The 24,080-nt window shown below is 40.8% G+C and overlaps 1 long non-coding RNA gene across 2 annotated transcripts in view; it reads left to right on the top strand.

Moving 5' to 3' along the window:
• LOC131825103 (uncharacterized) overlaps positions 1-24,080 on the top strand; it is a 395,582-nt gene that overhangs the window by 227,933 nt on the left and 143,569 nt on the right. For both annotated transcript variants that reach the window (XR_009351129.1, XR_009351128.1), the window contains exon 2: positions 9,307-9,428. This is a non-coding gene — a long non-coding RNA (uncharacterized LOC131825103). The remainder of the gene's footprint in view (positions 1-9,306; positions 9,429-24,080) is intronic.

Genomic DNA, 24,080 nt, shown 5'->3' with positions numbered 1-24,080 from the left:
AGTGTGTCTGCATGCACCAGTGTTATAAAGGTGAAACCAGACTCTGGCTTTCACCTGTTCTAGTAGAAAGCAAGTGAGAGGCAATAGGGTAAATACCAGCATGGGCTTTGCAGTCAGACCTACTTGAATATTCCAGCCTGATTAAGCTTTCTAGGCCTCGGTTTGCTCATCTGTAAAACAGGAATAATAATACTTATCTCAGAGGGTATCCACGAGGATTAGAGAATGCATACGAAGTAGTCAGTAGAATGCAGTCTCAGAATGTTTGAGACTGCAATTTTTAAGTTCATAGACTTTGTAGTGGGACTCATGAAGCAAAGGTTTGACTTTGAGAGACTTTCAAGAATTCAGAGGTGATTGAAACTGCTGTTTGAATGAAAAACCTATATTTGCAACTCTGTGATTCTAAGTGTTTAGGAAATACCATAGAGCCAAGCCTTTGTTTAATGCATCAAGGCCTTCAATGGAAAAGATGCTCCGTATATTCCAGTTCAGTGGAGTAGGATGGGGAAAGTAGATGGGTAGTTGGTTGGATGCAAGTTATGGCAGGTAGGGGGATATGGTGCTGTGCCCTTTGACAACTACAACCCAATGTCTTTGGTATCCTCCTTTTTAGCTTTGCCTTAGGGACATATGTTAATATTCTTCTTTCTCATACCTTTTCCAGTACAATGTCAGCAGAGATAGATACTCTCACAATTATTGTCTTAGATATAATAAACTCTGCCTTTCTAGGGGTGTGAGAATCTTTGTTCTTAATAAAACCAAAAAGCAGTTGCCTAAATAGAACTTCCAGCTTTTCTGAGCTTTGGAGATTCCTTGAAGACTAATAATTTCTGAATTCACTGCCCTGCTCTTCTTGGCTTACATCTTTTTCTTCTTGAGAATTTACCAAGTCTACCTTCCTTACAGGTCTCATCCTATTTCTCTGCATAGACCAAGCTGTGCTTTCCTGGGTTCCCTGACCACGGCCATGGTCACAAAGAGCTGTACCTTTAGCTCAGCAGGCTTGATCCTCAGCTTTAATGGAATTCTGTCTTTCAATGACTTCTCAATCCTTTATAAATTGTCCTATAAGATCCTCGTTTCTAAAGTGGAGAAAGCAGAGAAACTCTATGTTCAGAACCTATAGGGATTTGAGATCAAGAGAGCTCTTTAGATCTGTTTACCTTGGAATTGATGACCAGTAAAACGTTTAGTTTAGATCATGATTGACTTGACGAGAAGAGCTGCCTATACCAACATGGAGGAGAGAAGCTTCAGTGAAGTGTGATATAAAAGTCATTGAGATCCCTATTAACCTTCAAGTTACTTTACTTTTATGGCATTGAAAGTGCTTTGTGATTATTGTTTATTTCCTCAAGTCCTGCATTAGAGATGCTCAATCAGATCAAACCAGATAGACCCAGAATCATTTTCTAGCTTTGTCCATTACTGGATCTGTGACCTCAGGCAAATTGCTTCAGTTTCCTCATTCTATAAAATGGCAAATATACTCCCTGTGTGATTGTGGTACAGAATAGAAATAATGGATGTAAAGTGGTTCTTGGTGCCTGATGTGTATTAGATGCACAATAAATGAGAGCTATTTATTATTTTAGTATTTATAGGCTGTTCCTCTGTTAAGCCACTCACTAAAATATGAATATGCCTCCTAGAAGGAGTAATACATTCCATTTATCAGTGTAACTAGCTTTCACCCTGGAAAACAAATAGGTTTTAAGGCACGAGAGAAGAGAAGGGTATTGAGGGCCATGGTCAAGGGAAATGGACAGCTATGGCAGGAAGGTAGAATCTAGATAGATACCGTGATGAGATTCTTGGGTAGCCAGGAAATAGCACAAGAGCCCTGGAAGCTTGGGAAGGGGTGGTGACCAAACTGGGAGTCACCCACAGATTATACTATAAACAGTCCCCTATCACTAACAATGGACTCATTGTACCCATGGTGATGGTGGTGGGAAGCGAGGTGGATCAGGCCACAGAATTCCTGGCTATAGGAAAGGTTCTTCATCACAGCTGTGACTCATGAAATCTTCCAAAAAACCCCATTATTGTCTGCTTTCTCCAGCTGCTGCAGAAGGGAGGTTGGTCAGAAACAAATTGGACATTTCTTAAAATGCTGTATGAAGACGAAAACTACACAGCACATGTATTCTTTTAGCTGGTCATTTGACCAATTGCTTGCTCATGGGAGACTGACTTTTGGAAAATTGAGCTAAAGACAGAATCTAAAGGACTCTCCTATTTCATCTGTATCAACTCTGCTTTTATCTATTTTATTTATAGAGTGGTTAAATTCTGTGAAATAATAGAAAATATATGTATTGGTCTTGATCTCCAGTTTCTAGCACAAAGCTAAAACCCTTATAATTTCCTAAGTGTTAAGAAGAGTAGGAATATTTTTCTGATATTTGGTCTTTGACTCCAGTTCCTGTTACAGAGCTTCTAAATCCCTTGGAAATTACAAATTGTCTTCTGCTCTAATGAGGTGACTCTTTGTGGGCTTCTAGATAGCTTTAGGATGGGAGCTGGTCTCCAGAATGATCAAGCCATGATTTGAAGGTTGGGACTTTCAGGTCTATTCCTCATCTACTGGGAAGAAGAGGGGCCTGGAGATTGAGATAAAGATCCTTTCTGCCTACACAATGAAGCCTCCATAAAAATTCCCAAAGTCGCCAGGTTTGGAGAGCTTCTGGGTTGATGAGCAAGTCTACAGGCCAGAAAGGTGGCACACTTCAATGGCACAGGGACAGAAGCTCCTGAGCTCAGGACCTTTCTAGACCTCACCCTATCAATCTCTTCATCTGGCTATTTACTCATATTTTTTACTATAGCCTTGATAATAAACCAGTGACTGTAGATAAGTGTTTCTCTGAGTTCTATAAGCCATTCTAGTGAATTATCAAACCCAAGGAGGGGTTATGGGAGTCCCTATTTAGAGCCAGTTGGTCAAAAGTAAGGGTGACAGCCTACAACTTGCAATTATTGTCTGAAGTTGGGGCAGTCTTGTGAGTTTGAGCCCTTCAACTGTGGGATACCTCCTGACCCCAGGTAGACAGTGTCAGAATTGAATTGAATTATAGGATACCTAACGGTGTCAGAAAATTATTTGATACATAGAAGGCCCACACCTCTGGTGGCAGAAGTATTGTATGATAATTGTGTGAGTGTAAAGGAGAAAACAGGAGTGTTTTTAATAGATTCCCTTTTCCCTGTACCTGGGACACTATATTAGGGAAGGCTTTGTGTGGTGCTTCAAATTTGGATTTTTTTTTTTTTTTCCTATACCCAACGCAGGGCTTGAACTCGCAACCCCAATATCAAGAATTGCATGCTCTACCAACTCCAGCCAGGCATCCCTGTGTGGTGCTTCAAAATTGAAGACTATGATTTCTTTTTACTGTAGTGAGGTACAAAAAAGATGTTTCACCAGAAGGGTCAACCACCATTGATATATGATACGGTTTTATGAGCTCTATTCAGAGTTCAGGCTGCTGGAAGCCCTTCATCCCCTGCCCCCTCACTTTTCCAAAACCCTGAATTTTCCATTTGGTAGCCTATCAGAAATTCTCTGGAATTGGCCTAAAATAAAGATGTGGATGACTTTCTAGTTATATGGAGCATTCATCATGGAGGGTGGGAGTAGTAAAACCTTGCTGCCTTCCTGAGTCAAAGCAAAAATATCTGGAGGATTGAGAGTTTGCTGGGCCTAGTGAGCAACTTCCTAGTGAATTATCTGTGCTCTCACTCTAGTTTCTTCCTGAGTTGGATCCACAAACAGATTTATTTGCTTCTTATGCATTTTTTTAACTGAGTGATAAATTTAAAGAGCATTTTAAAGAACACCTGCCATGTTTTATCAAGGGGCTTTGATGCCTCTTAGGAACAAACTCAATCCCAGAAAAACCTCACAAGCAAAGCAAAGGAACAGCCAAGGGAATACAACAGCCATCTGGAATGCCTGACCAAAGCAGGAGATATGCCCAGTTGTAGTACAGTAAGTGTGAAGTCTTTTTTTTTTTTTTTTTTTTAACTTGGCCTAGAATGTTGATTTAATTACATTTAAAATAAGAGAAAGAAAAAGAGTTCAGGATGCAATGTTCTCCACTTGTAATTGAGGGAAACAATCCATTTTAAGGAAACATCTGACCAAGGCCATTCAGAGAATTAACCTGATTGACCAGAGGGATACAAACAGAATTACCTAGAATATAACTTGAAGCATTAGGATTCTACAAATAATTATATTATCATTTATAGCAGTTCTTGGCATTGTTATACTTAATCCTCATCACAAACATGCCAAATGGGCATTGAACTTCCTATTAGTTAGATGAAAAGAAAGATAAAATATATCAAGTATTGACCTAAGTTTATAAAACCAAGGAATGGAAGAACTTGGATTTGAACTTAAAGCTTTTTCTCCTCTCACAATGTCACACTGACTTCTTACTTGCTTATTCTTTATTTCACACAAAGTAATTGCTGTTTTGTTATTAACCATATATTCTAATTATTCGTTCGACGTTCATTTAACCAACATTTTTTGGAAACCTCCTATTTTCCAGGGATTATAGGAGATACAACAATTCATAAGGCAAAGCCCCTCATTTCAGAGTTTACAGTCTGATAGGGAAATAATTGCAACACAAGGCAGAATGTAAAATATGCCAAGAGAGAAGTATGGGTTTCTGCTTCTCTATTCCTCCTTCCCACAGATAATCAATAATTAATCCCACTTTGTATTTTGCTCATACCTGCCTTCCAAGCACACCAAATGCTTTGCATATATTATCTTGTCAACACTCCCAGTAGTAGAACAGCTTCATAGTTCAATTCTGTACACCTATCACTTTGTAAAACTGTGTGCAGACAGCCTCACCCTTTCTCATGTCAGAGCAGTGACACGGCGAATCATGATAGCGCCAGTGATCCCAAGGATGCGGCACCAGCACCAGGGGTCACACACCTCAGTGTTACTTAGATGTACATGGGCACACAGTCCAATTTTCTTTTTATAGATTATGGACTGATAATCCAGTCAGTAGGGCACTAGTGGGGGAGAAAATGAAAAGAATGAAGAAATTTTATTCCTTTTGGACAGTTGCAGAAAGCAAACCCCAAAGGCAAGTTAAGGGGCACCAGGAGCATCTGAATGCTGAGTTCTAATGAAGGCAACCACATATGGTACCGTGTGCTTTGCTTTCATTATTTCACTTAGCCTCTGCATCTTGCAGTCCAAAAGGGTTGTACTTACCTGTGGGCAAGCACTCGTGTTATCTCCATTTCTTTATGGGTGAAGGAACTGGAACTCAGGTCGGTTCAGTGACTTGAGTTGACTTAGGCCACATAGTTAGCCTAAAATGAACAGAAGTTCAGTCACAAATCCGTTTCTTGAAAGCTCTGGTTCTAACAGCTATGTTCTCCCCCTTCTCAGCTTTGGTCGAATCAAGGAAAGCTGTATATATGGAGGTTGGATGCCTGGGAAGGCTGGGGCAAGAACAGGAAGACAGGAATTGGGAAACACTCGGGTTTAAGGTGATGTCATGTATACTCTAACAGTAAGAATGGCTGAAATGATGGAAACCTTTCTCAAGCTATCTTAAACCATAGGGGAACTTTTTGGCTCAGGGAATCAAACTATGGCACTAGTGGGAGAATGGTCCTGTGGTCTTCATCTAGAGAAGGGAAGGCCTCAGCTCTCTATCTCTGTCTCCCCATACTTGAGGTCTGATCCTCTCTTTTCATTAATACCAGCTTTCTCCATGAGGCTGCAACCATGTCTAGAAGCTGACTCAGGAGTTTATCTTTACAGCTCCATGACTTGCGAGGAAAAAGAGCTGTTCCCATTAATTTGATTTAGGAAAATTTATGACTGGTTTTGCCTACACTATTTACCTCCCTATTAGAATTTTACCCCAACCGACCAGAGGGCAGGAATGGGAGAACTGCTTCCTTTCCTAGGAGAGGAAAAAGAGATGTTTGACTCACAATAACATATACCTCCTACAAGCAGAAATCAGATCAGACATCAGAATAACAGACATCAGAAACTAACCACAGATGGAAATTACACCTTAAAATCAGGTTTTATTTTTCCTTCCTAATAAAGCTTCCTCCTTCCAGAAGATGATCCATGCCAACCCAGGATCTACAACATCATAGACTCACAGAATCCTCCTATCTCTTATCTCTCCCCATTGCATAATATGATCTATCCACATTATTCTTCCTTTGGCCACTTTTTGTATGTACCAAGCTGTTTCCTTGTTAGAGTATACTAGCTGTTCCTCTGCAATGATTTCCCCCAGATGTTCAGGTCTCAGCTCAAATGCCACCTCCTGATACAGGACATCTCAAACTACCTTTTTATTATAAGGCAACCCCTGGCGAGTTTTATCTTGTCATAAACATTACTGACCTTCTCATTCCTCTCTTTTCTCCTCTCCTCTCTTTTCTTCACTGTTTAGCTTCCCTAAAATATGAGTTCTCTGGGAGCACAGATCTTTTCTGTCATCGTGCCCATTGTAATGTTTGGCATACTGTGCAGGTCCTTAATACATATTTGTTGAATAATTGATGAATTTTAGACTTCAAAGAGACCACAGCATTTAACTTGGTGATTTGTACATAAGAGGGTCTTTAGACATGTTTCTGAAAAAATGAAAAATAGGAGAATCCAGGAAACCTATATATTTTGTTCAAATTGTGGTGGGAATTTGCTGAATTTATGTAGTATAACCAAGACTTCAGATCTTCACACCAAGGGTGAATGGCAAAGAACCACCTTTCCCTTCTGCATTCTTATTAGGTGTCTGAGCTGTGTGAATGATACTTTGGTAACGACTGGCTTCTCACTTGGCTGTTCATTTATTGAGCAATATCATATGGTACACACCAAGCCACCTGCTTTACATAGTTTAGCTCTAATTCTGAGAGTTAAAGTAGTAGGTAACTTGCCCAGGGCCCAAAGATTTATAAAAGGTAGAAATAGAAGTGTTCCAAACATGTTCTAGCACATCAAGAAGATCTCAGATTGTGTATTTGGTCAGCTCTAATGGTTAATATCTGCCACAAACCCATCTCATTTTGATCTATGCCTGGCATGTTTGTGAACAGATAAAACTCAGTTCGTGGTTGTCCCTGAGGTCTTTGTCTCTTAGGACTGGTTGAAAAGTATGCCCAGAAGCACATCATTATGTCCCTAGGACATGTTAGAGATGTAAACTCTGAGGTTTCATTCTTGATCCACTAAATCAGAAACTCTGGGGATAGGTCTAGCAATCTGTTTTAAACAAGTCCTCCAGGTGATTCTGATTCACACTCATGCTTGGGAATCGTTGCTTTAAGGGTATCTTTTGAGAAGCCAGGTAATTTCATCCGAGGGTACCTAAGTATTGACGGAGAATTCTAGAGCCCAGTACTGGGAATGAAAAATGGGGGTCGCGTGACAAACTGTCCTGGTTTGTCCAGGACCTTAGGGGTTTTTAGTTTTAAGACTTGGACAGTCTTGGGCAAACTCAGATGAGTTGGCTCCTGTATTAGTTTTTTTTTTTTTTTTTTAATTGCTACCATAACAAATTACCACAAACTTATAGCTTAAAACAACACATTTATTATCTTTTCGGTTCCATTGATCAGAACTGCAATGCGGGTCTCACTGGGCTGAAATCAGATTGTAGCAGGACTGTTTTTCTTTCTGGAGGTGTGAAAAGAATCCATTTCATTGCTTTTTCCAGTTTCTAGAGGGACCCTTCCTCTGTCTTCCAAGGCAACAATGTTGCATTTTCTGGGACCATTCTTTGCAGCCACGTGGGTCTCTGGCTATAGCCAGAAAAAGTTCTCTTGTTTTAAGAACCCATGTGATTGGGTAGGGCCTCCCTCAAGATCCTTATATTTGCCAAGTCCCTTTCATGTCAGCGAACATACTCACAGGTTCCAGGGAATAAGATTCAGACATCTTTGTGAAGCCAGTATTCTGCCTCCCACAGTTAACCATAACTGGAAGCCAAATTTTCAGAAGTAAATACAGAATTTTTAGTAAGAAAACCAGTAAAGTCCTAGGCAGAGCCAATACAAGTTGATCCCTTCACTGGAGTGAGAGTGGGCAGAGAAGAGCCATCTTCCTGTGGTGGCAGCCACATCATGAAGTGGAGAAGGAGACTCTGAACTAGGCAGAAGTCAAAAGCAGGCAGATCTGTTTTTTTGAGTCACTTGTTCTGTAATTTTTGTGGAACCTGATTCCAACTTTCTCTTTTTCATGCTTGTGACATGATCTCCCATCTGTAGACATTTTCGTGTGTGTCAAGTATAACAATACTAATTTATTATTAGTCACTAACCATGGGTAATTCACTGTTGCTTATAAAATGCTACATTAACCACTGCTACCATTTAGTTATCAAGTTTTGATGGTAGCGAAAACAAATCACAACTTTAATTGTCTGAATCTGCCTCTGTGTGTGTGACCAGCATGTGATCAGGGCCTTGCTGAGTCCTATGGAGAACCGGTAAAAGATGTTCATGGGAATGCGGCTGTCATAGTAGCTCTTGCAGGGAAGTAATGTTCCATGAGTATTTTATTGTGTATGGTATATAGGAAAGATTTGTTTGTTCTGTGTAAATATCTGCCTGTCTCTGGTTCTGCCATCTCTTTAGATGAAATGCAACCAAACAAAATGCCTTCGAGAATAGCTAGAAATGGATGCGTGGATAGAGCATTGGTTATGCCGCTGAAGTTTTGTGACTTTAATATAAACATGGGTATATGAAACCAATCAGTGTCTCCTTCATGGTGACCAGAAGGCTGGGAATGGAATGGAGTGAGGGGTTGGCCCCTGTGAAGTCATAGGTATGGTTTTACTTTACATTATGATATAGATGCTTCTCTGTAAAGGGGAGAGCACAGTCCTGGAGTAAAGATAGACATACAAGTACTCAGATCCCAAGTCCATCCCTTATTAGCTGTGTGACCTAAGGGACATTTCTTATCTTTGTGAGCTTTGTTTTTCTCAGTCTTAAAAAAAAGGATAATGAGACCTTATATTTGTTGTGAAGATTAAATAATAGTATTATACATTAAGTGTCTGGTACAGAGTGGCACAAGTAAATGGCAATTATTAACATCATTAGTTCACTTCTCAAAGATACCTCCAATAACAGTTGAGTGTTTATAAAGGTATTTTTAGTGCAGAAGTAGCTATTTTCACTCCTTGAATGCCATTCATTCAGTTTTCTTTCTATTCTGTGTAAGGCTGAAATGGATGGCATAAAATTAATAAATGAAGAATCTGTATCTTCCAGCAACCACAGTCTTCCTGGAGAGATGACGCTTGCTTGAACTGGAGGAATTGATGAATGACATTTCGAGGAGAAGAGAGCACAGTACCCTTCTAGAACAGCATGAACTGAACCAAAGCACAGAGGTAAGATGCAACCCTGGTCTGTGTTGGGAATGACATGTAGTTTGGTATTGCTGCAATGTAAGTATATCAAGAAAGAAGTAGTCAGAGCTGTGGCTAAAGATACAGCTGAAGCATGAAAGAACTCCATGATGGCAGGGAGCTGGGACATTATCTGTGCATGATGGGGATCAATTGATGGGTTTTTTAAATTTTTTTTTTAAGATTTTTATTTATTTATTTGAGAGAGAGAGACAGTGAGAGAGAGAGCATGAGAGGGGGGAAGGTCAGAGGGAGAAACAGACTCCCCTTGGAGCTGGGGGACTTGATCCCGAAATCCTGGGGTCATAACCTTAGTGGAAGGCCATTGCTCAACCAACTGAGCCACTCAGGTGCCCCCAATTGATGGTTTTAAGTGGGGAATGATGTGATCTAGCTCTCAAAATATCACTCCAGCCAGTCTATAGAGAAGAGATTGAGGGAGAGGAAATGTAAAAGTGAAATTGGGGAGATCAGTGAAGAGTCTCTAACAGTTATGGTATCTGCATTAAACAGAAACCGACTAAGGTACCTCATGTGACTTCAACTAAAGAACTAAAATAGTGAGTGTGAGCAGAGTTAAGAGAGGCACCAAGCCTGAGAAAGCATGCTAGAATTAGCAACAGTGGCAATCATTACCAACCCCAGTGGCAATCATGGCCACCCCTGTCACGTTCAAGGGACGGGAATAGTGAGAGTTGGAGTCATGGAGAAAGAGGACTGTGATAGGAGTTGTAGGAGTTGGGCTCCCAAGAAGTTGACCCTAGAGGAGGATTCGTGCACAAGTGATTTATGCAGCAAGTGCTTCCAGGAGGAACTAGTAAGGAGCAGGGGAAGAAGCCATGCATAGGTACTATTTCATCAGCATCTGGTGGGAAGAAATTATTTCTTTCCATGAGTTAGGAGTCAGAAGGCTTGGTGCCAGTCTTCTGCCACTAAGTGACTCAAAGTCCCTGGCTTTTAGTTTGATTGTCTATAAAATGGAGAAAGTGCATCCTTACATAGTCATCATGGAAATGAAATAAGGAAGTATGAGGGTTTTTTAAGGGAGGTATGCCAATGTAGGGTGCAATGACATAGAGAAGTCATAGATGTTTTAGCCTGAGTGATCTAGGTAATGTGAGTTTAGACCTAGGACCACACATGGAGGCTGGTCTTCAGTCTTCTGGGCCTCATATTTATGCTCTAGGCCTGATGTAAACAGTCTTTGAACTAGTTTCTGGACACTAATCTATTTTTTTATGACTAATAGAAAAGATCCCGCCAAACGAATTTTTAATTTTTTATAATGGTGGTTAATTTTGGAGATTTCTGTCTTTTAAAGTGGATACAATACCTGAATGATGGATATAGGTACAAATTACTATGATTATTGTATTTTTAAAAGGCAATTTATCTGATGTTGATTCATTATCACTCTATGGGCTCTGTTGACCGACAATATTGTTATCTTGCTATTGGAAGTCTGATGGTATATCTCAAATGAATAGAATTGCTGCCTTCTAAAATGATTTTAAAATCTAATTATTGTCATTATCACTATTTTACATTTCCCTAAACTTTTCTATAAACATCTGGGTTATAGAATAGTTTCTCACTAATGATAACATCTAAAACACTGTGAAATAGTTTGGCAAAACTTTTTGCTGTAGAAGACCTTGTCATTATCTGGATGTTGAGGAGACAGGCAGCATAGCAAGGAAGGTGTCCGTTGGGGTATCTGATTCCATTGTGATCGGACACACAAGTTACTTCCTGCGATGACAGCAGGAAATACTGGTAACCTTGGCAACACTGGTGGCCCTTCCCATCCTTTTAAAATTGAAATAGCTGTTGCTAGGAAACATCCTAAAGCAAAAAGAGGGGAAAAGAAGGGAGCAGGAGAATGAGAGAAATGTGAATGGGAGGGGGAGAGGGGATGAAAGGGAAGGAGAGAAAATAAAGAGAAAGAAAAAGGAGGATAAAAGAAAAATAATGAGTGGTGTTTGAAGGGTTGGCTTCTGGACATGAAAGAGGCTGTTGAATTATTGCCAAAATTAGAGAACATGGAGTGAGGGTAAAAGTAGAATATTAGTTCCTGACTTACTGAAAATCAATAATTCATACTCCATTTTGACTTTGACTTTTCTCAAGCAAGCTACTTATCCTTGATGCGGGTGTTTTCCTCCTGCCTCAAAAGGGAAATGTTTGTCAGCTCTCTTGCCTTTAGCCAAACCTCTATCAGCATTCTTTCTTCTGATACCTCACTTGTCCACTAGCCTGAAAATGACATATCTGCAGAGAAGAGCATTCTTTTAAAATGCAGTGAATGCTCCCCTGTCAAGAGGGCACAGCCAAAGTTCCTCCAGTGTCTAGAGGAAGCCATAACCCCCCAATCCATATGTCTGCCCTCTCGATCTCCTTACTCTCCAAACATTGCTTGGAGAGTGGGGGAAAACAAAGAGTTGCAGCAGCTGACAACCTCTGAGTTCAGGGGAAAGGTCATGCTTGCTCTGGGTGATTGTAGCTTTTTGTAGCAGGGGAGTCATATGCCAGACTTACAAATGAGAAGAACTGCACTGTCGCTTCCTCTCCCCTGTGGTATGGAAAAGAGTCACCCTGGGCACATTCCCCCATTTCCAGAAATGAGTAGGTTACCCAAGATAGAGCCATAGAGTCTGTGGTTTTGAAATTGTGGGCCTCTTGATACAGCTGAAAGGATTGTGTACACTTTGTTCACCATTGGAACATGGTAGGTGCTCAGTAAGTGCCAATGAATGAATGGAAAGCAATCGCTTGCCACAGTCTTCTCACAGTTCCCAATCTTAGTTTGCAGGGGTGCCCATCCCCTTTGGGATCAAAGCTGAGAAAATAGAGTGAGTTTTTTTTCCCTAGAATTCCTACCAATGAACTTTCACTGTCTTCCCCCTGGACGTGAATGAGAAAGGAGATAGTGTCTCATTCTGCCACAGCCATTTTTAAACATGGTAGCCCAAGACAAGAGCCAGTCCTAAGGAAGCAAAGCCAAGAAGGGAAGATCCTGACTTTCTGCCCAGAGGACTGTTTCTGGTGTCTCCCAAAGCTGCACACTCTTCAAATGTCCCAGGGATCAGTGTTTTCCACACTGGGAGCCACAGAGGAACAGAGATGTTGAGATGGCCTTTTCCCAATGCAGTGGCCCACTCTGCCATCTGGGCAGTAAATTAACATTGCTTATGGGTTTTTTTTTGTTGTTGTTGTTTGGTTTTTTGTTTGTTTGGTTGGTTTTTTTGCTTTACGAAATTCCTAAAAACAAAAAACAAAACAAAACAAAGCAAAGCAAAACAACAAACCAAACTGGCAACTCCCTTCCACAGGAGTAACTCCCTTGGTCCCTAGAGCTTCAGATTTGACTGAGTAGCTGTCTTCCCTCTTTCATCTTATTACTCTCACTCTAGAGTTGCTCCTGAATTCTTTGTATTTTTCTCACAAACTTTCTTTTTAACGATATCTTCCACTAATGCAAATCATTAAAACAGACACCAAGAAGCTTCCCACCCAGCAGTTTATGATAGTCCTTCAGATTACTCAAGTTTTAGGTAGGCCTCAACCAGGACCCAATGCCATACATAAAATAAAAGACATTCTAAATGGCTCATTCATTGCCAACATTCTATGGCTTTTAATGCAATGCATGATTTGTATTATCATTCTAAAATTTAAAACTCAATATTTTTTATGTCCTATTGCCTGCCAGGCACTAACCTGAACACTGGTTACTGCTCTCATGGAACTTACAGTCTAGTGGACATGGGAGATAGATAGGCCATGAACAAATGAATGAGATTTTAGGTCATGATATGTGCCACACAGAAGGCAAAACAAGGTGATGTGACAGTGTATCTGGGTAGTACCTAGGGTAGCGAAAAGGGCTCTTAGAGGAAGTGACAAGTGAACCAAGATTAAAATGATGAGAAATAGTTAATCACATGAAGAGACAGGGAAATGGTGTTTTAGACAGAGGAAGCCACGGTTGAAAATCATGCAGTGGAAATGAACTTACAGGGTTTTTGTTTTTTTCTTAAGATTTATTTATTGGGATGTCTGGGTGGCTCAGTCATTAACTCTCTGCTTTTGGCTTGGGTCATGATCCCAGGGTCCTGGGATGGAGACCCGCATTGGGCTCCCTGTTCGGTGGGAAGCCTACTTCTCCCTCTCCCACACCCTCTGCTTGTGTTCCCTCTCTTGCTGTGTATCTCTCTGTAAAATAAATAAATAAATCTTTTTAAAAAAAAAAGATTTAAATCTTTTTTTTTCCTTTTTTTTTAAAGATTTTATTTATTTATTGGGCAGACAGGGATCACAAGCAGACAGAGAGGCAGGCAGAGAGAGAGGAGGAAGCAGGCTCCCTGCTGAGCAGAGAGCCTGATGCAGGGCTCGATCCCAGGACCCCGAGATCATGACCTGAGCCGAAGGCAGAAGCCTAACCCACTGAGCCACCCATGTGCCCCAAGATTTAAATCTTTTTAAAAAAGATAGATTTATTTATTTATTTATTTATTTGAGAGCGAGAGAGGGATAAAGAGAGAGTACAAGCAAGAGGGGCAGGAAGAGGGAGAGAGAATCTCAAGCAGACTTTGTGCCAAACACAGAGTCCAACACAGGGCTTGATCTCTCATGACCTGAGATCACAACTGAAACCAAAAGTCGGACACTTAACTGACTGTGCCACCCAGGTGCACTGAGCTTGGAGTTTTAACGAAAACTAGCAGAAAGATTAATGTGGAAAGATTAAGCAAGGGAGAGAAGAGGGTCCTAGAAAGGATCAAAGTCATGTAGGGTCTTGAAGACCTTGAGGAGGAGCTTGGAAGCTAGTGCAAAGCAAGGGAGCAGTCTGTGATTTTTAAAAGATCAACTTGTTGTTTTGTAGACAGTTGATATAGGGAGATAAGGATACAAGCAAAGTGGCAGACAGGAGCTAATGCAGCAATGTAGTCGCAAGGTGCTGGTAGCTTGGACTAAGGTAGACAGTGCAGTTAGAGAGATTGGATCCAGACAGTGACAAAAGGAGGCAGAATCAAGGACAGCAGCTAGGTTTGGGACTGTGCAAGTGGGTGAATGGGGGCTCATAAACTGAGGGGAGATGTGGGATATAATATTTGGGGGGATTGAGAGTTTCGTTTGGATCTAATGCATGTACGTAGGAAGTTGAATACATTAGATTGTAATGCAGAGAAGGGGTCAGAACTGAGGACTGGTATAGATTGTGTATACCAGGTATAGATTGTGGTGTAATTGGGCCGTAGATGGTATTTTAATGATGCAGCTGGATGAAATCACCTGGGAGAATGGAGATAGATAAATACAGAGGGCCAAGGAACTCCCACATCTAGAGGAGGTGAAGCAAGCAGGGGAGGACGTGCCCCCAAATAGGATATAATAAAGAAAACCCATAAAGCCAGAGGAAAACAAGAGAGGCTGGTATCAAAAAGTCAGAGAAAGGAGCAGTAACTGTACTGATGGTTGCCCAGAGGTCAGGGTAGATATGTAGGAGATGGAACCATTGGATTTGAAAACACTGATGACCTTAGCAGGAAGGGTTCCAAAGCAGTGGTGGATTGCAAATGAGATTGCACTGAGTTGAAAACTAAGAAGGGCAATAAGGAGAGACTGCAGGCAAAGGAGTTCTGTTATACAAAGAAGAAAAGAAATGCTGTAGCATTTGGAAGGGGATTTGGATTCAAGACACAATTTCTTCTACTTAGTTAAGATCAGAGATACACAAGCATTTAGTTAAGATCAGAGATACACAAGCATTTTTGAGCATGAAATGGAATGATCACCTATGAGCCTTTCAATGTCTGGCCAAAATTCCAAGGACCTGGATTTACAGAGGTAGACAGGTCCTCTCTGAGAACCTTCAGAGGCCTGTAGAATCTAGTCTCAATAGCGTGCCCAGGAGGCATGTGTGTTTATAATGGTTATTGACACACTCTTACAACTCTGAGTTATTAAAAAGTCAATGCTAGATCCAGCTTTCCTTATCAAACTGCTAATGCAATATCAGTTTTAGCCAACGAATTGAAGAAGAGAAAGCTTTTCTGGGTGGTTAATAACTAAGAAGACAGAAATTAAACTTGGCCTAATATTACTATTTAAAAATAAAATCAAATAGAAGAAAAACAACGATGAGAAAAATAATCTCTACTGAAACAATCTTGGCCATTTTATGTTCCCATTCTGCAATATTTTGGGATACAATTAGTTTACCCTTTTTGCTAAGGGATCTGGCAGTTCTATGTGCTTTTGGGAAATGAGGAGAACAGTCTGGGGCTGGGATCATACACTGTCCCCATAAGAGTATACACGAAGTTTTAGGGTTTTTTTTTTTTGTTTTTTGAAGATAAAAATAAAGCTTCTGACTTTAAAGTTTATCTTCTAGGAGAGAAATGGGAATTAGGTTGGAGGCAGACTATCTTTGTATCCTAATTTAGAAGAAACCCTTCAAAGAAAAGAAGTGTCTATACTGATAGTGCTGTTCTTATTCTGTTTTTGTTTTTTAATTTGGATTGGCCATATAAACATGTATTTATTTCCTCTACATGTCTCTGAGTCTTGGGTTAAGGTGGAGATGGTCACTGAGCATGCAGAACGGTATTCTCCATAGTATAGTCATTGGACCCCTCACATCGGCATCACTAGGGACCTCTCTTAAAAGGCATTGTCCTGGATGCCACTGGCAGACCTACTGGATTAAAATCTTCATAGGTAGATCCACAAAATATGAATATCCAGGAGACTCTCCAGATGATTATTATCAGTTGTGTGCTCCTAGATGTTCAGTTTGGGGGGTAGAGTGGTTTTGGGGGTAGGGTGGAGGGAGAAGCCCTGATTTATATTATTTCCCAATTTCGCCTCTACTCCAAAAAGAGAGGTTAGGCTAATAATGAAAAAGAAACCCTGATGGAGACAAAGGGCAGTTTGGCGACTGTTTTCTTTTTCTTTTTTAATCAAGGACTGTTTTCACTACTCTGAAGTTCAGGCTTACAGCAGACATTTATATTAGCAAGCTTGGCTTTCACCTTGCCTCCTCTTTTCTCAGAAAATAGATAAATCTTTGTTTGATAGTTGCTGTCTCTCCTCCTCACGTTCTCCCTCCAGCCAATCCTTCTCCTTTCAACGTTTCTTCCCCTTCCCCCCAAAGCACTATTTAGATGCCCACTCTTTATCATCTGTGTTATATTTGTAGCTTTGTCTTGAATGCAACAAAGCTGGGATTTCCAGCTCCCCCTCCCCCTCCCTGAAACATTTATATATTAAAAAAAAAAAAAAAAAAAAAAAAGGCAGCGTTTCTAAGAAGGCAAGAAACCTAAAAACTGATTAGACACAGGAGAGGGAGGTTTCTGCCTTAGACCTGAAGCTCATCAGCTTGCCTCTTCACTCCAGAGAGGAGTCACTGAAAATTCTTCACGCCCACCAGGGTGTCTCACACTGCCTCCTTCAACCTGAGGCTGACCTCAGAGCCAAGGTGCAATCTTATTCCCAACCTCATCACCCGTCACCTGATAATGCATCCCTGTCACATTCTTTTCAATAAACCTTATAATGTCTGTTCATCTCAGCACCTGGGGCCTAACCCCTGGGCAATCATCTCAGAAAGATGACCCTGAAGTTCCTTTCATCTGTTATAGGATTAACATGATACATCAGTGTCCTTTCCTTTTCCCAGTAGGTTGTGAGTTTGGTGGTTACAGGCCCAGTGGAGTTTAAGGATCTGAATTGTTTATCCTGACTCATCCTGCGGTAGGACTTCAAGGAGCTTAACAGCTCAGCCTTCAGTTCTCCCAGCTATGAAAGACAAATAGTACATAATAAAGCTCCCTTCAACCAGGCACACACACTTATTTCATGGGTATTTTTAAAGGATAAATAGCGATAGAAGTTTTGTCAGTTCAGGATCAGTCCTTTGGTTGACTTGAGAACAAAGCTGGAAGTGGTTTAGTATGCCATGTAAAGGTTGCATGTTTTCAGAGAGCTCTGTTGAAGTGCTTCATATGAATCACCCCTTTCATTCTTCCTAACAACCCTGGGAGGGTTTTCTAGATAAGCAAACCAAGGTTCAGAGGACTTAATGTAATAGGGAAAGAGCTGGAATAGACACTCAGGTCACTGGCTTTCCTTAACGACTCTCAACTCAATGTCTCAGACATAAGGAACTCCAGAGCAAGATCTTGCTCTTGAATTCCAGATTTTGTGTCCAAGTACCCATTGAGCATTTCTGCCCTTTGGAGGCAGCCATTATAGGACAAAGGCTTTTCCTGATCTGGTAACTGCTTGCACATCTCATCTGGACTTCTTGTATACCCCTCTCCCTCTTTATGTTGAGCCCTACTGAACTACTTACCAGTTTGGCAAAAACACATGCTCTGATAAATCCTGTGGTCTCCAACATGTATCTTTCCTTTGGGATCAAGGCATCCATTTCTGTAACTACCAGAAGTGCTGGCTTTTGCCCACTGATAGCTGAGAATTTCTAAAGGAATTGCCTTCTACTAGAGGGAGTTGTCATGCAGAAAGTCACACCTCACTCCAGAAGCAATCTGCATTTCAAGACTGGTCAATGCAGGGGTGAAAAGCCTAGTACTCAAAATGGACAGCTCTGAAAGCCATTCCAACTCAGAGCCTCTCCCATAGGACTGGCTGAGTCTTTCTTTGTTGGAACTGTCTTGCTGTTCAAAATTTTCCCTCTACCTAATCCTACTCCTCTTCCTCCTTTACAAGTTTTTTTTTTTTTTTTTTTTTCTTCCTGAGAGTCCTCTCCATAAATCTATATTCACATTCTGCCACATAGACTGTTTCCTGGGAAATCTGACTTAAAACAATTGTTACCAGAATTGTCTTAGCAGCTTTAAAATGGGATTTTGAAGTTATATTGTCCTTTGGCTAGCTGGAAATGAGAACCCCATTACTGGTGGCAGGTAGAATTTTGATAACTCCTGGAATGCTAGAACAGTGCAAAAGTTACATCTTTCTTCAGTGGTAAACTGGGATGGAAACCAAAAGAGAATGTCCTGGAAGGTGTATTGTCTCAGGAGATTAAGAGGTTCTAGGAAAGTAGTCAATATAGAGACATGGCTTTCTTGGACACTATCAGACATTAGAGAAAAGCAATGAATGACTGAGAGTGATTAATCTCAAATTTAAGACAAAGCAAGAGAAACAGAAGGCCTACAGGTAGAAGATCTGAGGATCAAAGCTAGAATGCGATTTTAAGTACAGAAGAGTTCCAGAGAAGATAAATTTGTCAACCTGGCAAATCTGCCTTACCAAGTCCATGGCCTTAATTGCAAAGGAGTGAGGCTCTGAGATTTAAGAGGACATTATCTAGGTTGATGCCCTTGAAAACCTTGAATCCTGTTTCCTCTGAACCCATAGAAGTACGCTATTCCTTTTTGTTAAAAGTTATCACTTCTTTTTGCTTGCAAGATTGCAAAATAACATATACTTCCATACCTCCCCTCATCTATTTCCACCTTCCCTCTTGCCACCAAACCATTAACTAGGTTAAAGATAGAACATAACTGGCTGTGGAAATGTTTGGTCTACTAGCAAAAAAAAAAAGTTACTGCACACTAAAAGACCTGGAGGAACTGGCCAGCACCAACATGCATTAACAGAACCAAGAGAGAAAGTATGGACTTGACCCTGAGGTTCTGGGTCAAGGCGAAAGGTGTGGGACAATGAGGGCAAACACATAAGTTTGGATAAGGGAGAATTTATATGGAACATTCTCCATTAGTGCAGGACTTAATACCCTGTCAAGGACCCAGGAGATAGTGGTAACATGTAGCTAGAATGGCTCCTAGAAGCTTGGAATGAGCTTTGGTGCACACTAACTTAAAGTACCAGACATTGTCTGGCATACGATAAAAGAAGAAATCAAAGGGTTTAGAGAAGTAGGTGTGCTGGAGTGGTTGTACTATGCAAAGCACAAAATTCATTTGCTAACCAGGTTTCACTTAAAGGTCCACTGGACACTCCATTTACCAGAGTGATAAAGGATGCACTGATGAGAGGGGCACCAGCATAAATGAGATACTCAGTAGTGACTGTTCTCTGTAGGCAATGGCTGACAATGGAAGATGCTGCCATAGGGTTGGGAACCCTGAGAACAATAAAGACAATGGCAAGATAATAGAGGCCAGGTGGTGGCACTTCACTATTAAAAGCAAAGTAGTCACAATGATCATAAGTGGCCAGTCTGAATAATAGCCAGGGAGGCCTGACCCAAAGAGGGCCAAGGAAATGGCTAATAGAACACAGTATACCACAGGCAGTCAGCAAAGGTATGCTCTATGTATGCGATCAAAGGAGTCAGATAGATAATCAGGAGGTTGAGAATTTACCTCAATAAAAAGTCAAAATCACTTGTTCAGTTTCTGGAAACTGAGCCAGTTCTCTGGGGCCCAGATCCCATTACTTAAAGAGAAGTCAGTTCTCCAGGAGGGAGAGACCTGCAACCCCTTATTAAGCACATGTGATAATGATTGCCTTAGTACTTCCTCCAGGTACCTATGACTATTAGAATAATCATGCCCTGGGATAAAAGAGAACAGCCAGTTATTTTGATTAAATTTGTAGACAGGGTCTAAGTTAATAGTGATATCCAGGGACCTCAGGATCATTGTGGCATCAATTAGAGGAGAAGCACATAGGAGCCAATTAATAAGTAGAAGCCTGGTCTAGTTCTATTTCTCAGTGAGTTCACTAGGTCCGTTGACTCACTACATAATCATTTCTCTAATTCCTAGATGTAAAATTGGGACATAGTTGGTAGTTGGAAGGACTGCTATACTGGTTCTTTGTCTTTGGACTGGCACATCCCTCTTTAAGCCTGGCAAGATTACTTGGCTCTCTGTGAGCAAACTAATGAATTCATGGGTGGTATCATGTCCTCTATTTCAAACATTAGTATGACTTCTACAAAAAAAACAGGTGGGTCTGTGAAGGTGAGAGTGGACTTCTGTAAACTCCATAAGTAGTAGCCCCCATTGCAACTGCTATGCTGTGTGTGATATCTTTGCTCAAGTAGATTAACACAGCTTCTGATCCATGATATGTAGCAACTAATCTGGTAATGGGATCTTTTCCATTCCTTCTAGGAGGAAGGATCACAAGTGATCTGTGTTCATGTGGACTGGATAGCCATATATAATGGTCTTGCCCCAGACTCTGGTAATTCTCTTGTCCTCTGGTATAATACAATCCAAAGGGACCTATAATCTATTCTTCAGAACATTATCAGTCTACTTATATCAGTGACATGTCACTTGGATTGCATGAGAAAGAAATAGCAAATACAGTGGAGGCCTTGCTTGGTAAGACACATGCACTCCAAAGAATTGGAGATAAATCTAATGAAGATTCAGGGCTCTGACATGTATGTTTTTAGGAGTATAGTCATCTGGGACATGCCAGGATATTCTTTCCAAAGAAAAGGAGAGATTAATGCATCTTGTATCTTCTACCCTTAAGAAAGAAGCACAATACCTTTAAGGTTTCTTTGCACCCTGAGTATGGCATATTTCATACTGGAAAATATTGTTTCAATCCATTCACCAAGTGGCACAGAAGGGCTACTAGCTTTGATTAAGGCCCAGAGCAGGAAAGAATTCTGCAGCAAGTCTGGCACAGATGGTCCTGTAGAAATAGTGGTAGGTATCTGTGATGGAAAAGATGCTGTCTGAGGTTTGTGGTCAGCCCTAATTGATAAATTGCAAAGAGAACTCCTAGGATTTTAGAGCAAAGCTATGCCGTCTTCAGTAAACAGCTAGAGATCAAGGTATTTACAAAGTAACTCTTGCCATGTACCTAGGACCCAGTGGGGCTGGCCCACTGATATAGGAGGAAAAGGACAAATCTTGTTCATTGGTGAATTGGCTTTGTATGTGGGTCCAAGCTGAAAATATAGCTCCATTTCAGGTATGCCCAGAAGGTCAGCAATATGGGGCAATCCTCCCACTGAGTACAGCTTCAGAGGGTCACAGCTATTTCTCTACTTCTTTTGGGGGCAGGGAAAGGAAGAAAAAAATGGCTGGAAGTAAGATAAATAGGAATGTATAGGAAGTGACCTGCTTGGTTGCAGGATCGGAAGGAGAAAAATAATTGAAGGAAAAATTGGACAAAGAGGTGTGGAAAAGAGGTATGTGCATCTGCCTGTAGCAATAGAGATGAACTTTGAATGTCTTTGCATCTCATAGTAATCCTTAGAGCATTTACCAAGGAAGAAACACTAAATAACCAAGTAGCTGGGTAGACAAAATGACTCGGCCAGTTGATGTCATCCAGCTTCTGTTGCTGGCTACTCTAGTGTTGGCATAATGGATGCATGAATGGACTTGAATTGTCAAAGCAATTGGCTCAATGGCATACATCCTCACTGGCTAAGACTGATGAAGCTACTACCACTGCTAATTCTCCAGCCTGCCAGCAACAGAGACCAATGCTGAGTCTCTATGAGCATCATCCCTAAAGGACACCAACCAGCTACTTGGTGATTAGTTGATTACATTGGAATCTTTCTATCCTGGACGTTAATAATTCATTTCCACTGGGAAAGAGACATATTCTGGGATAGGTTCCCTTTCTTTCCTACAGGGCCTCTTCTAGCAGCACCATAAGAAGGTTTACAAGAATAAAAAAAAGAAAAAATACTTGAATATTTGATCTATCCACACTATATACTGTGTAGCGTAGCCTCAGACCAAACAATGATGTTGCAGCAGTGGGCACATGACCGAGTGAGTATACATTGGGCCTATTCCATTCTGTACTAATTAGAAGTTGTAGGTCTGAGAATGATGGAATTGACTTTTGAAAGAGCAGCTGAGTTGTTGGCTTGAAGATGATAGTCTATGAGGTTGGGGCACCATCCTCATAGTAGTAACAAAGACCCTTATATGACTCTGTTCTTTAATGGGTCCAGGATGACTCCATTTATCAGTCCTGGTGACTCAGTTGAGGAGTGTATTATTCTCAACCATGTATTCATGGCTCTGTGGGTCTATACTAAGTCCTGGATCCTAAAGGAAGGATCTCTTATTCTCCCTTTAAAAGTCCCGTTAAACTTTAAGCTATGACTACCACATGGTAACCAAAGTTTAGCAAGCAAGGAAAGGAAGCACAATACTGGTAGAGGTCATTGACTCATCATTAGGAGAGGTAAGGCTACTACTACACAATAGGGTCCAGAAAGAATGAAGTTGGTACTCAAGTAATCTATTCTACTGACTTTAGTCAAGAAATGGACAAGCACAGAGGTATGTGGGTGGCTCAGTTGATTAAGCATTTGCCTTCAGCCCAGGTTTAGCCCCATGTCAGGCTCCCTGCTCCGCAGAGAATTTGCTTCTCCCTCTCTGACCTTCCACCCACTTCTTTGAATGCTTGCTCTCTCTCTCTCTCTCTCTTAAATAAATAAATAAATAAAATCTTTTTTTTTAAAAAAAAGAAAGAAATGGACCAACCTTGTTGGGAATGGCTGACAGTCACCTTACTCACTTTCCTCTTGTAAATTTCTCCAGCAAGAGAGACCACCCAGACACTTGAAGGAGCTCTTTTCAAATGGAATGACTTCCTATATGAATCAGGTGACACTAAGTGGTACAAGGATGGCCCATATTGGATGCTGGGATGTAACACCTAGATCCCTTCTTCAGAAGAAACGTACTCATCCCACAGTTGCTGTTGATAGGCTATAGCTGATATGCTCTCTGAAATTTGAAGGGAGCTGCCTCGTCCAAGCCATACCTTCTCCCAGGGGCAGTCTAATCGAATTACTTGATGAAGCAAGAGTGCATCTTGTCATGATGCAAACAAATATTAATGGATATCCCAGCTCCAAACCTCCCATAGGTCTCTGTCAGTTTCTCCTTTGACCCAATCCTCTTCTCTCATTCTTTTATTGGTGTTGTTCTAAAAAGTGTTCCTTTATAAATAACCCTCATGCAAATGTATACCTCAGAGTCTGTTTTCTAAGCAACTAGACCTGAGGTAAGTGCTCTTACTGCTTTCAGGCTTTTCAACATGCTCATATGTCGGCTTGAAGTGCCCTTACCTGTCTTGAGCTTTACCTAAGCCAGTGATTTTCAACTCTTCTTTCCCATTAAAATTACTTAATTGCTTAAAAAAAAAAATTCTGAGCACCTATCCCTGAAGAGATGAAATCAGAATCTCTGGGCATGGAGCCCTAACATCTATATTTTCCAAAGGCTCCCTTGATGTTTATGATGCATAATGATGGTTTAAAACTACTGTTCTTACCAGTGCTTGCTTATCTTTTCTATATCAACTAGCTATCCCTTCTTCTGAAAAGTTCTCCATGATCCTTTAAGTTCCTTAAAAAATTCTGACACTTACTGCCCTCTGTACTTGCCTCCAAATGGGGACTTCTCACACTCTTCTCACACCCACTTCCTGATCATTTTCGTCTACCAGACTATGAACTTCTTGAGAGAGAGATTATATCTTAATCATTGCAGTAACCACAATGAATAGCCATGTGTCTGACACTTCTTTCTCTCTACATATATGTTAAGTAAGTGGGATGTAGATTTGGGAGTCACTGGTTTTCAGATAGTAACAAAAGCTGAGAATGAGGATAAGATTACTATGGAAAGTGTA

This window comes from Mustela lutreola, chromosome 2 (assembly GCF_030435805.1).
Source record: "Mustela lutreola isolate mMusLut2 chromosome 2, mMusLut2.pri, whole genome shotgun sequence".
Taxonomy (NCBI): domain Eukaryota; kingdom Metazoa; phylum Chordata; class Mammalia; order Carnivora; family Mustelidae; genus Mustela; species Mustela lutreola.
This window is presented reverse-complemented; position numbering and strand designations above follow the sequence as displayed.